Source organism: Hermetia illucens, chromosome 6 (assembly GCF_905115235.1).
Source record: "Hermetia illucens chromosome 6, iHerIll2.2.curated.20191125, whole genome shotgun sequence".
NCBI lineage: Eukaryota > Metazoa > Arthropoda > Insecta > Diptera > Stratiomyidae > Hermetia > Hermetia illucens.
Genome location: NC_051854.1, coordinates 34615172 through 34625559, shown reverse-complemented (window position 1 = coordinate 34625559; position 10388 = coordinate 34615172).

Below are 10388 nucleotides of genomic sequence, written 5' to 3'. Positions count from 1 at the left end.
TGATCTACCCGGAACTGAGCAATTTAAATATCTCGGGTCAACGCTATCAACCAATGGAGAACGGCGTTATGAAATTGCTTCTCGCATTAACGCAACTTGCATGAAGTGGCGTTCCACAACTGGTGTTCTTTGTGATCGTATCAACGAACGTCTTAGATCTAAAATTTACCGCAATGTCGTCCGTCTAGTCGCTCTCTATAGTTCTGAGTGGCCGACTATACAAGTCAATGGACGGCGTCTTGCGGTAATTGAGACGAAGATGTTACGTTGGACTAGTGGCGTCACATGTTTTGATCACATCTGAAATGAGGATATCCGCGATCGTTATGGGGTTGCACCGATCGTGGAAAAGATGCGTGAGAGGCGTCTTCGATGGTATGGTCACGCAATTCGTGCTAACGAGAATTCACTTACCCAAGATTGGTCTGAACATCGTAGCAGACGGTAAACGACCAAAAGGCAGGCCGAAACAACTGTGGCTTGTTACGCTGAATGGGGATTTAAAAGCTTCGAGATTGCACCCCGATCAGGCATTCGAAGGAGCCAAATGGTGAAAACGATCACGACGAGCCGACCCCGCTTGTAAACGGGACAGAGGCTGAAGAAAAAGAAGAAAGTGGGTTGCCACTAAGTTATAATTCAACGCAAGGTTTTGATGGAGAGTCTTGCAGACGAAGTTGTGATGGTTGGTGTATTCGGTTCGACTCTTCATAAGCTACACCTAGATGTTTTGTGCTGGATGGTCTCCTCTTCGCAGTTACATAACCTACAAGTTGGTGATTGAGGAGTCGTGGAGAATGTACCATTTATAATTTTTTGTTGGGAGCGAAGCATCCTGGATTGAAGTTAGGAATGCTTCGGTCTCATAGAACAGTACACCATTAGCCAAGCATTATCCAGTTAACAGTATCGCATGAAATGGTTGTTGGAAGTACCTGGTTTGCGCGGAAAGCGGTTCACAAACATACGTGGGCCTCTCCAGACGGGACCACTTTCAACCAAATTGACCACGTGTTCATTGAACGCAGCCACCTCTCAGCCTTGATGAATGTCAGAACACATAGGAGGGCCAATATATTTATGTATTTTTATTTAATTAACGGACAACAAACAGAGAAAATTCCAATTAATTATTGTCCTCAGGAGGAGGAGAAAGCAACAAACAATATCCTACGTTTAAAACTACTTAAAGTAGGGAAGTTGAAAGGACCAAGCTGTTTTGCATTATAATCTCGGCAAAGCCTGGGAACCGGGGAATGAAAGTAGACTTTGAGCTCTGCAAAGGGCACGTTGAAAATGTCTGCGCTACGTGCGTTATAAGACGCGGGACGGCAGGTGATCTCGTCAGCGACGGAGCAGTCCATCAGGCCCGAGGAAAGTTTAAAGAATGTGCATAGATCCAGATAGGATCTACACTGTTGTAGGAAGGGAAGGTTTAGAAAGCGGAGGCGGGAGGGGTAATCCACACGAGGGAAGCTTTTCTTAAAGAAGAGGGAACGGGTGAATTTACGTTGCACATTTTCAAGGGTGACCAGAACACGGAGCAATACTCGAGGGTATTCCTTACGGGGGAATTGAAGAGAGCTAAGGAGGGTTGGATGGAGTCAAAATCAGAGGAGGAGCGAAGAATAAAGCCTGACAATTTTGTTGCTCGATTGATGACATCGAGGCAATGGGAGTCAAAGCGGAGCTTACCGTTGAAAGTGACTCCGAGGTCTTGAGTGGAATTTAAGCAGGATAAGGAATGTCCGTTAAGCGAGTAGGAGAAAGAGGAGGGAACGTAACAAGAACGAAGATCAGATAAAATGGTATAGAAAGGGTTGAGTGCTTGGTCACACGTAAATCGAGAGAGGAGGGGACCCAGTTGATTGACGCCAAGGCTGAGTTCAGACCTTCGAAGTTCGCCTTACGAAATTTGAACTTGGTAGGCTTGCGAGCGACAGGAGAGTGGAGTCGGGACATCTGAACATCGAACTCGAGAGCAGGATGATGGGCGTCAGGCGCAACGTAAGACGGAGGATGAAGGGATTGGGAAAGATAACGTACAGGTAGGATAGAGAGGACAAGGTCAAGAGTGCGATCTAACTTGTTTCTAGAAAGGTTAAATTGGAGGGCGCCACAGGTGTACATGAAAGTGGATAGAGGAAGGGAAGGGTGGGTCGAGTTATTAGGGAGGGAGGGAAGGCCAGGAATAATGGACCAGGAGAGCATAGGAAGATTAAAGTCGCCAGGGGATGAAAGGCAGTGAGGGAAACAAAACGATTAGGGCCTCTGATAATCTGTCGAGGAAATCCTTGTACAGAGAAGGCGGGCTTAAGTAGGGAAAATATACACACGACATGATAAAGGGACATACGTTTGTCGGAAGGACACGTATGGTAACAGAATCGTAGGAGGTTGAGGAAGAGGAAAAGATGATTTCGGCACGGAGAGGGGACTTAACAGCTATAAGAGCACCTCCGCCAGTTGTCTTGCCAAGCACAACGTAGTCTCTGTCACAACGAAAGACAGAGTAACCTTCGAGGAGCTCAGAATCTAAAATCCTGTCATCCCACCAGGTTTGAGAAATGCAGATCACATGACGTTGGAATGCTAAAGCAGACAGTTTGAAATCCGACAGTTTGGTCCTTAGACCCCTTACATTTTGGTAAAATAGCATACAGTTATTGGAATCATTCAAGTTCGGCGAGGCAGGCGGGCGGGCCAAACATTTTAACGAAGCTTAGACCTCTGATAAGGCTTAACAAAGACCCCCTGAGGCCAAAAGGAAAATTGGACGATATGTCACTTTGAAGGAAGCTATCACTCGGTCAGGAGAGCCATCCATCGTCAGCTTCACACAGGAAAGAGGTGACAAAGTTGAGTTGGTTTTGCTTCTGATATAAGCCAGAATTTCGTCGGGCATAGTGGAGTACGCTAGCCTGGACACGAACAGCTGTTTCGGTGGCGAGGCGACGTTCAATTTGGGGCCACTCGGACGTCATGAGGTCGGAAAGGCCTGCGGTTCAGCGGTGGCGGGCGTCCATGATACACAAGAAGAAGCGTGCGGTGGTGCTAATGCAGCGACTGTAGGATAAACGACAGAACTTCGTAGCACATCCGATGCTGCGTAGGGAACTTGTCCCTCGGATGGAGGACGATTTTTCAGTTGGCTAGCGGACGTCATCGGGTTGATACCATCTTTTATGGACACACTGGAATAGTACGTGACAGATAGAGGCAGAGAATTAGTCGACCGGGACGACTTAGGTATGGCGCCAGTTTTGTTGGCTGTAGTCGTCCGCGAGGTATAAACAGAGCCAGTCAGCGGCATCTCAGGAGCTGAGACTACGCTGGTGCTCGATGAAGCAGCAGCTTGCGGGGGCAGAATTGTCGGCGATTTTGAAACTGCATGTTGAATCGACCACAAAGTCGCCGTATGTCGACGCAGCAGCTGAATTGCATGCGATAGCGTGGTACCGCAGCAGGCGTTACAACGATAGGTAACGTTAGGTGAAAATTTAGCCCGAATATTTATAAAAGCAGAGAGAATACCCAAATATTTGGCGTGGAAGGCCGCACCACTGTACCCATCGCAGTCTAAAAATTTGGAGCGAATAGATTCTGGCTCCTTACAAATGGCACACAGAGTACCATAAATCGGCGAGGAAGTTGCCATAATAAATTTGAAAAAAGGTGATTAAACACACAGCCACGGGAGTGTAGTTACAATAGTTTATCGATGGTAATATGAAGTTCAATTGAAATTACGCGCACTAAAATTGGATGCAAAATATCGTTGCCGGAACAAAATTTTAAGTCTTCGGAAGCACACAAGAAGCGCGAGAATTAGCCGTTTCATTTGCGCAAGGTATTGACACAACGCACAGACCCAAGTTACTCAGGGAAAGGCTCAGAGAATAAGGTGAAAGGAAACTGCAGAATATTCGCGATAAAAAGTCCGTGTAATACGTCCGTTCGACTCGAAGTTCACAGGGATTAACATACAATATAGACTCTGACCACTATCTTGTTGGCACGGTGCTCCGAGCTCGAATTATGACACCACCTACAATCCCCTCTGACAATCAGGTGAGAGTGAATACGGAAGCCATCCACAACATAGCCCTCCGCGACAACTATAAGAGGGAAATGGATGCCACAGTAACCGCAGTCAACAGAGGACCTGGAGATGAAGCATCAACAAATGATCTTCACAACCACCTGAAGAACGTTATCATTGATACGGCCACAAACATACTTGGCCCCAGCCGCAAAAGGAGTCGGAACGGCTGCTTTGACGATGAATATAAGCTAGCAACGGAAGGGAAGAATGCCGCATACCGAGTAATGTTGCATTCTCAAAGAACGCAGGCACGCGCAGAGACTTATTACGGACTTCGTCGAGCGGAGAAGCGACTTCACAGACGGAAAAAGGAAGCCTGAGAGAAACAACAAGTCTGTGAACTCGAAAAGTACAGGGAGCAACCGCACTAGATGCGGAAGTTTTACCAACAAATCAGCAGGATGAAGCCTTGTACACCACGATGCTCATCATGCCGAGACAAACGGGGAAATCTAATTTCCGACAGAATGGGCATATTGGCGCAATGGGTTGAGTATTTTGATGAACTACTGAACAACCAGAACACCGATGAGTTGGAGGACCCGCCAACTGAAGACGACGGACAAATACTGCCACCGCCAATTATAGAAGAAACAGTCTGTGTAATTCATCGGCTTAAAAATCATAAGTCGCCAAGAGCCAATGGAATTACAACCGAATTAGTTAAATATGGAGGCGACTAATTACATCAAGTGGTTCATCAACTTGTGCTCAAGGTATGGGACAGCGAATCAATGCCTGACGATTGGCAACGAGGCGTTATGTGTTTCATACATAAAAAGCAAGATATCACACAGTGCAACAATAATAGAGGTATCACGTTACTGAGTATTGCTAGGCCGGATAGCCCCATACGCCTAGAACATCATTGGCCCATACCAAGGCGGGTTGGTTGGTTTTCACCAACCAAGAACATCAAACCGCACTGGTCCAACAGGAAAAATGAGGATGGGAGAATACAACTTTGAGACCGTAGATAATTTCTCCTAGCTAGGGTCGAGAATCACAACCGATAACAGCTACGATGATGAAATCCGCGCACGGTTGTTGTCAGCCAACAAAGCCTATTTCAGCTTACAAAAACTGTTCCGTTCGAAACGTCTCACCATAGGGTCAAAGCTCTTATTGTATAAGGCAATGATCTTGCCAGTCCTCATGTATTCCACGGAGATTCGGGTTCTTAGCAAGAAGAATTGCGAACTCTTGGCCGCGTTCGAGAGAAGAATCCTCCGAAGAATTTTTGCGCACAATGGACGATTCCGTAACCTACATAATAACGAAATCTATGAACGATTCCATAACCGTCCGGTTGTGGATAAAATCCGGCTCAGTAGATTACGGTGGGCGGATCACTTAATCCGTATGGATGAGGATGATCCAGCCCGGAAAGTCTATAAGGGCAATATCTATGGTAGAAAAAGAAGACGAGGCAGACCCTGCCTAAGATGGAGCGATGGCGTAGGTCAGGACGCCATACAGCTTTTAGGGAAATCGAATTGGTTGACGTTGGCACAGAACCGGGATGGAGTTTCTTATTAAGGCAGTCCTAGGCCAGATACCGGTTGTTGCGCCGTTGATGATGATTAGTCAACCATGTGTTAGAGGCTTTGATATCAATGCCTGACAACAACAAATTTTTTATATGACCACCGTGAATGGGTTTCTCTTTCCACATGTCGACCTTCTGTTGGACTGAAATGACATTCGACATGGGACCTCATTCTTTGCTTCTCAAGTTCAAAGGAGATAATTTATTATCCGCCATGACGATTGCCTGATGTATTTGGCTAGAGGATTGTTTCTAATAGAAAAACTCTCGAAGTGAATCACTTGATTGTAGTGCAACGTTTTTAAATTTCGGACGCTCTATTGTGCTTTTCGTTGTTTGCAAGAACTACCCTTACTCGTCTATTGACAGATTCTAAATCCGTATTATTCCACTGTATCACACCGAAAGTATAAAGAAGCGCGGGAATGGCAAAGGTGTTGATTGCCATAATTTTATTTTTCCCGAATAGCTCCGTCTTCAGGACAAGATCCAGACGCCGTTCAAATTCCCCCAGCAACTTAGACTTCATTATTGCCACAGCAGGTGTTGTTGCTTGCAATATGCCGAAGTATTTGTAGACGTTGTTCGAATCCATACCCTCAATTCGGATGTTATTTTGGCTGTATCCTTCGTTATCGGTGTGTTTTCCCCGAACAATTGTTTTTATGCGACATTTTTCCAAACTGCATGCCGATATCCCTGCTGAATTGGATGGTGATGTCCAGTAAGGAGCGAAGTTGGTTCTCGTCTTTGGCATACAATTTGATGTCGTCAATGTACATTAACTGGCTTAATGTACATTTCGACAATATACCATGCTTGACTTGGAACCCGTATTTGCTTTCATGCAAAAGATGGGATAGCGGATTCAAAGCCAAACAAAACCACAGTGGGCTTAGAGAGTCGCCTTGGAAAATGCCACGCCTGATTGGTATCTCTCCTGATGTTTGTGAGGATACCGATAGCTTCGTGCTCCAATTCTTCATTACTGTTCTCGGAAGAAGAACGACATTCGGGTTGATTTTATACAAGCGTAACACTTGTAGTAACCACGAATGTGATATGGAGTCAAAGGCTGATTTATAATCGATGTAGGCTGTCGAGATATTTCGTTTCTGATGGACAGCCTGCTTTACAGCTACCGTATCGATTACAAGCTGTTGTTTGCAGCCTCGGGAGCCTTTTGCGCATCCTTTTTGCTCCTCAGCTGTCAATCTATGAACATCAAGATGTTTTGAGATGTTAGCACACAGAACTGAAGGGAAGACCTTGTGTATGGTAGGAAGACAAGTAATTGGTTGACATTTTGAAGGACAAGAGGCACCCTGTTCCTTGGGGATGAGGAAAGTTATCCCTTGGTGAAAAATTCTGGAACTAAATCAGGATCGGCAATCATCTGATTAAAATGATTTGCCAACATCCTGTGAGTGTTCTTGAGCCGCTTCAGCCAGAAGTTGTGAATCTTGTCCACTCCTGGCGTCTTCCAGTTATCTGCCTCGTCAAGGGCTGCTTCTAAGTCGGGAGCCTTTTGGGCATCCTTTTTGCTCCTCAGCAATCAATTTATGAACATCAAGATATTTTGAGATGTTCCCGCACAGAACTGAAGTGAAGACCTTGTAGATGGTCGCCATTTTGAAGGGCAAGAGGCACCCTGTTCCTTAGGGATGAGGATGGTCAGACATGGTCATTTCGGGGAGGGCTTCGCATGAACGCATGAGGTGTGGGAGCCACGCTGCTTCTAAATTGCAACGGCTGGATGCCCTCCACACACTTCTCCAGAAGTTTCCTGCCTGATCCAGATGAAGCTTACTTTCCCTACCTGAGTTGGTGAGATTTTTATAGAATCTCCGTTGGTTTTGGAAGAACAAGGTGTTGTCTGTCGTTGAAAGCTTTTTTAATACCTACGGATGCGATTGGAGCATACCGTAAGTTTCTGCTTCAGTATCTCTAGGATTTCTTAGTAGTTGGTAGTTTCCAATGGTCTTCGCAACGCATCTGTACGCCCTTGGTGATGGATTTTCAAGCAGTGCTTGCGTGACACGAGCAATCTCCTTTCTCAACTTGTCGACCTATTTGTTGAATCGAAATACCCACAACGGTAAAGTCCTCCTGTGCATACCTCTGTTATTCGCTGTAAGATGTTGATTGTGGAGACAAATAACCGTGGCAGTTGCAACGTAGATCAGGCTGTGAACCTCTGTAGCAGTAATCTCGCTACCCAAACGATCCGCCGAAATTCTGTCAACGGCAGCAATAATGCTAGTATTTGCCGAAGTAAACTTCAGTTTTGGAATCTTTAACCTAGCGTCTGGGAGAATCTCAGCATACTCTGTGAATGCGACCTGGAATGCGGTCAAAGCCTCATTATTACTGGGTTCATGGAGTGCCTTATAAGTGGAGTATTCGTATTGCTCCTTTGTTCACTCCGGTAAGTTGGTGACTCCAGACCGAGCTCAAGTGAAACCTCTTGGAATATTTGTTGGTAGGGCAACTCGATTATTTTTCACTATCACCCGGTATTGATTGACAACGCTTTGCTCCGGAACGTGACTAAGTTCCGGGAAGCGGGTTATGAACGCGTCGTGGAGTTGGTGTCTGTACCCTGATGGATTCCGTTCCAAATCTGTGACACGATAATAGGCGTGGACGATAAATTCGTTAAGTTGGTTCGTCCAAACCATACAACACCTAAGTCTCCCGTCCCTGGTGGTTGACGGCATAACCGCCAAAACATCCAAGGGCGCTCTGGTGTTGTTGAGCGACCCTTAACCGTGTTGGGTACTGTCTTCGTGTCCCTGGGGTCCCATCAAAAGAATTTGAAATATTTTCCCCAATTCTGTTCCCACGAGTGTTGGGGAGCCAGTCAACCCTGCAACAGAGCCCCAATGCTGCAATGTCGAATCCTTCACACAGGATTACGGATTTGTCAAGGAGGTTTACTCTCCCAGAAAATGAAGAATAGGTTAGGGAGGACGAACACAAATAGAAATATTCTGCTTGTCCGTGACTACTTATTTACAAGATTAACTTGCGATATTCCTGGCTGACCCGGTGGGTCATGTCATTATCCGCAACCCATGAAACGCGACGCTTGCAGCTCGCGTTTGCCATTCAGGTCGGGATTAACCTGGCACGCCAGGTATATATATATATTTTTTTTTGTTTTTGTTTGTACACAGAGATGGAAAATCTTAGAAAAACACGTCCGCCCCAGCTCCGCCGGAGCGTGTGTGGGGTTCGCACCCACTAAAAACCAACCCCGGTCTCTCCAGCCCCAGCCACACAAGAGCACCATTTAGGTATTACTTCGCGGGGTAGGTTTGCCCTTAGGCGCTCGTCCTTTTCCTATTTGCGGCTTTCCTCTTTCTTTGCTCCTTTAGCAACTCCTCCTGTATTTTCACGAATGCGGAGCAAACCGTACATCAGTTCTCCTCGGACCTCAGCATCTCCGCAACTAAGTTCTCCGGGCTCACGCGCCTGCCCAGCACTTGATTTATGCTGTTGTTTCTGCTCAAGCCACACCCTAATGTTGGGAATGAGCCTGTGCGACCTTTTGCAGACTCGTTTCATCTGCGTTGCCAGAGATAATGTGAATCTGATGTTGCCGCATTTCTACGATCTGTGTGCCTCTCCATACGTCTTGCATGGTACAGAACACTCATTTCTTTAGCCAGAATGTCAACAGGGATCATGCCCGCCACCACCAATCCAGCCTCATCTGATGTAGTTCTAAAAGCATTACAAACCCTCAAAGCCATCAGCCGGTAAACCGAGATCACCTGCTTTCGCCCCTGAGAATTTACAAGAGCCGCTGCTCACACAGGTGACGACTAAAGTAAGATGTAACGACCACTCCGGCTAGAAGTAACCAGCGACAGTGTTTCCGCCCATCAATATTCGGCAACATTTTCCCAATTGACGTGGTGGTACTGGCTGCCTTTTGGTATGCATATTTTAGATGCTCCCTAAAGCTCATTTGGACGTCAATTATTCTTCTTTCTCTTCTTTTTCTTTCCACCTTGTTCCCGTTCACAAGCGGGGTCGGCTCGTCGTGATCGGTTTCGGCATTTGGCTTTATCGAATGCCTGACCTGGGTGCAATCTCGAGGCTTTTAAATTCCCATCCAGCGTATCAAGCCACCGATGTTTCGGCCTGCCTTTTGGTCGTTTACCATCAACTTCGATGTTCAGACCAATCTTGGTAAGTGAAATCTCGTTACAATTACATGACCATACCATCGAAGACGCCTCTCTCGCAACTTTTCCACGATCGGTGCAACCCCATAACGATCGCGGATATCCTCATTTCAGATGTGATCAAAACATGTGACCCCACTAGTCCAACGTAACATCTTCGTCTCTATTACCGCAGGAAGTCGTTCATTGTCTTTTATAGTTGGCCAACGCTCAGAACCATAGAAAGCGACTGGACGGACGACATTGCGGTAAATTCTAGATTTAAGATGTTCGTTGATACGTCGATCACAAAGAACATCAGTTGTGGAACGCCACTTCATGCAAGTATGGGAAAGTAACCGGATCGGACGGTAATTTGAACATTCTGCTGGACCACCTTTCTTTTTCCATATTGGAACAGTGGTACTTTCTTGCCAGTCATATGGTGTTCTTCTTTCCTGAATAACCCGATTAAAGAATTCACTGAGCCACAGTGTTGGGTCCCACCTCTTCGCTTTCCAGAGCTCAGATGCGATGTCGTCAGGTCCTGTGACTTTTC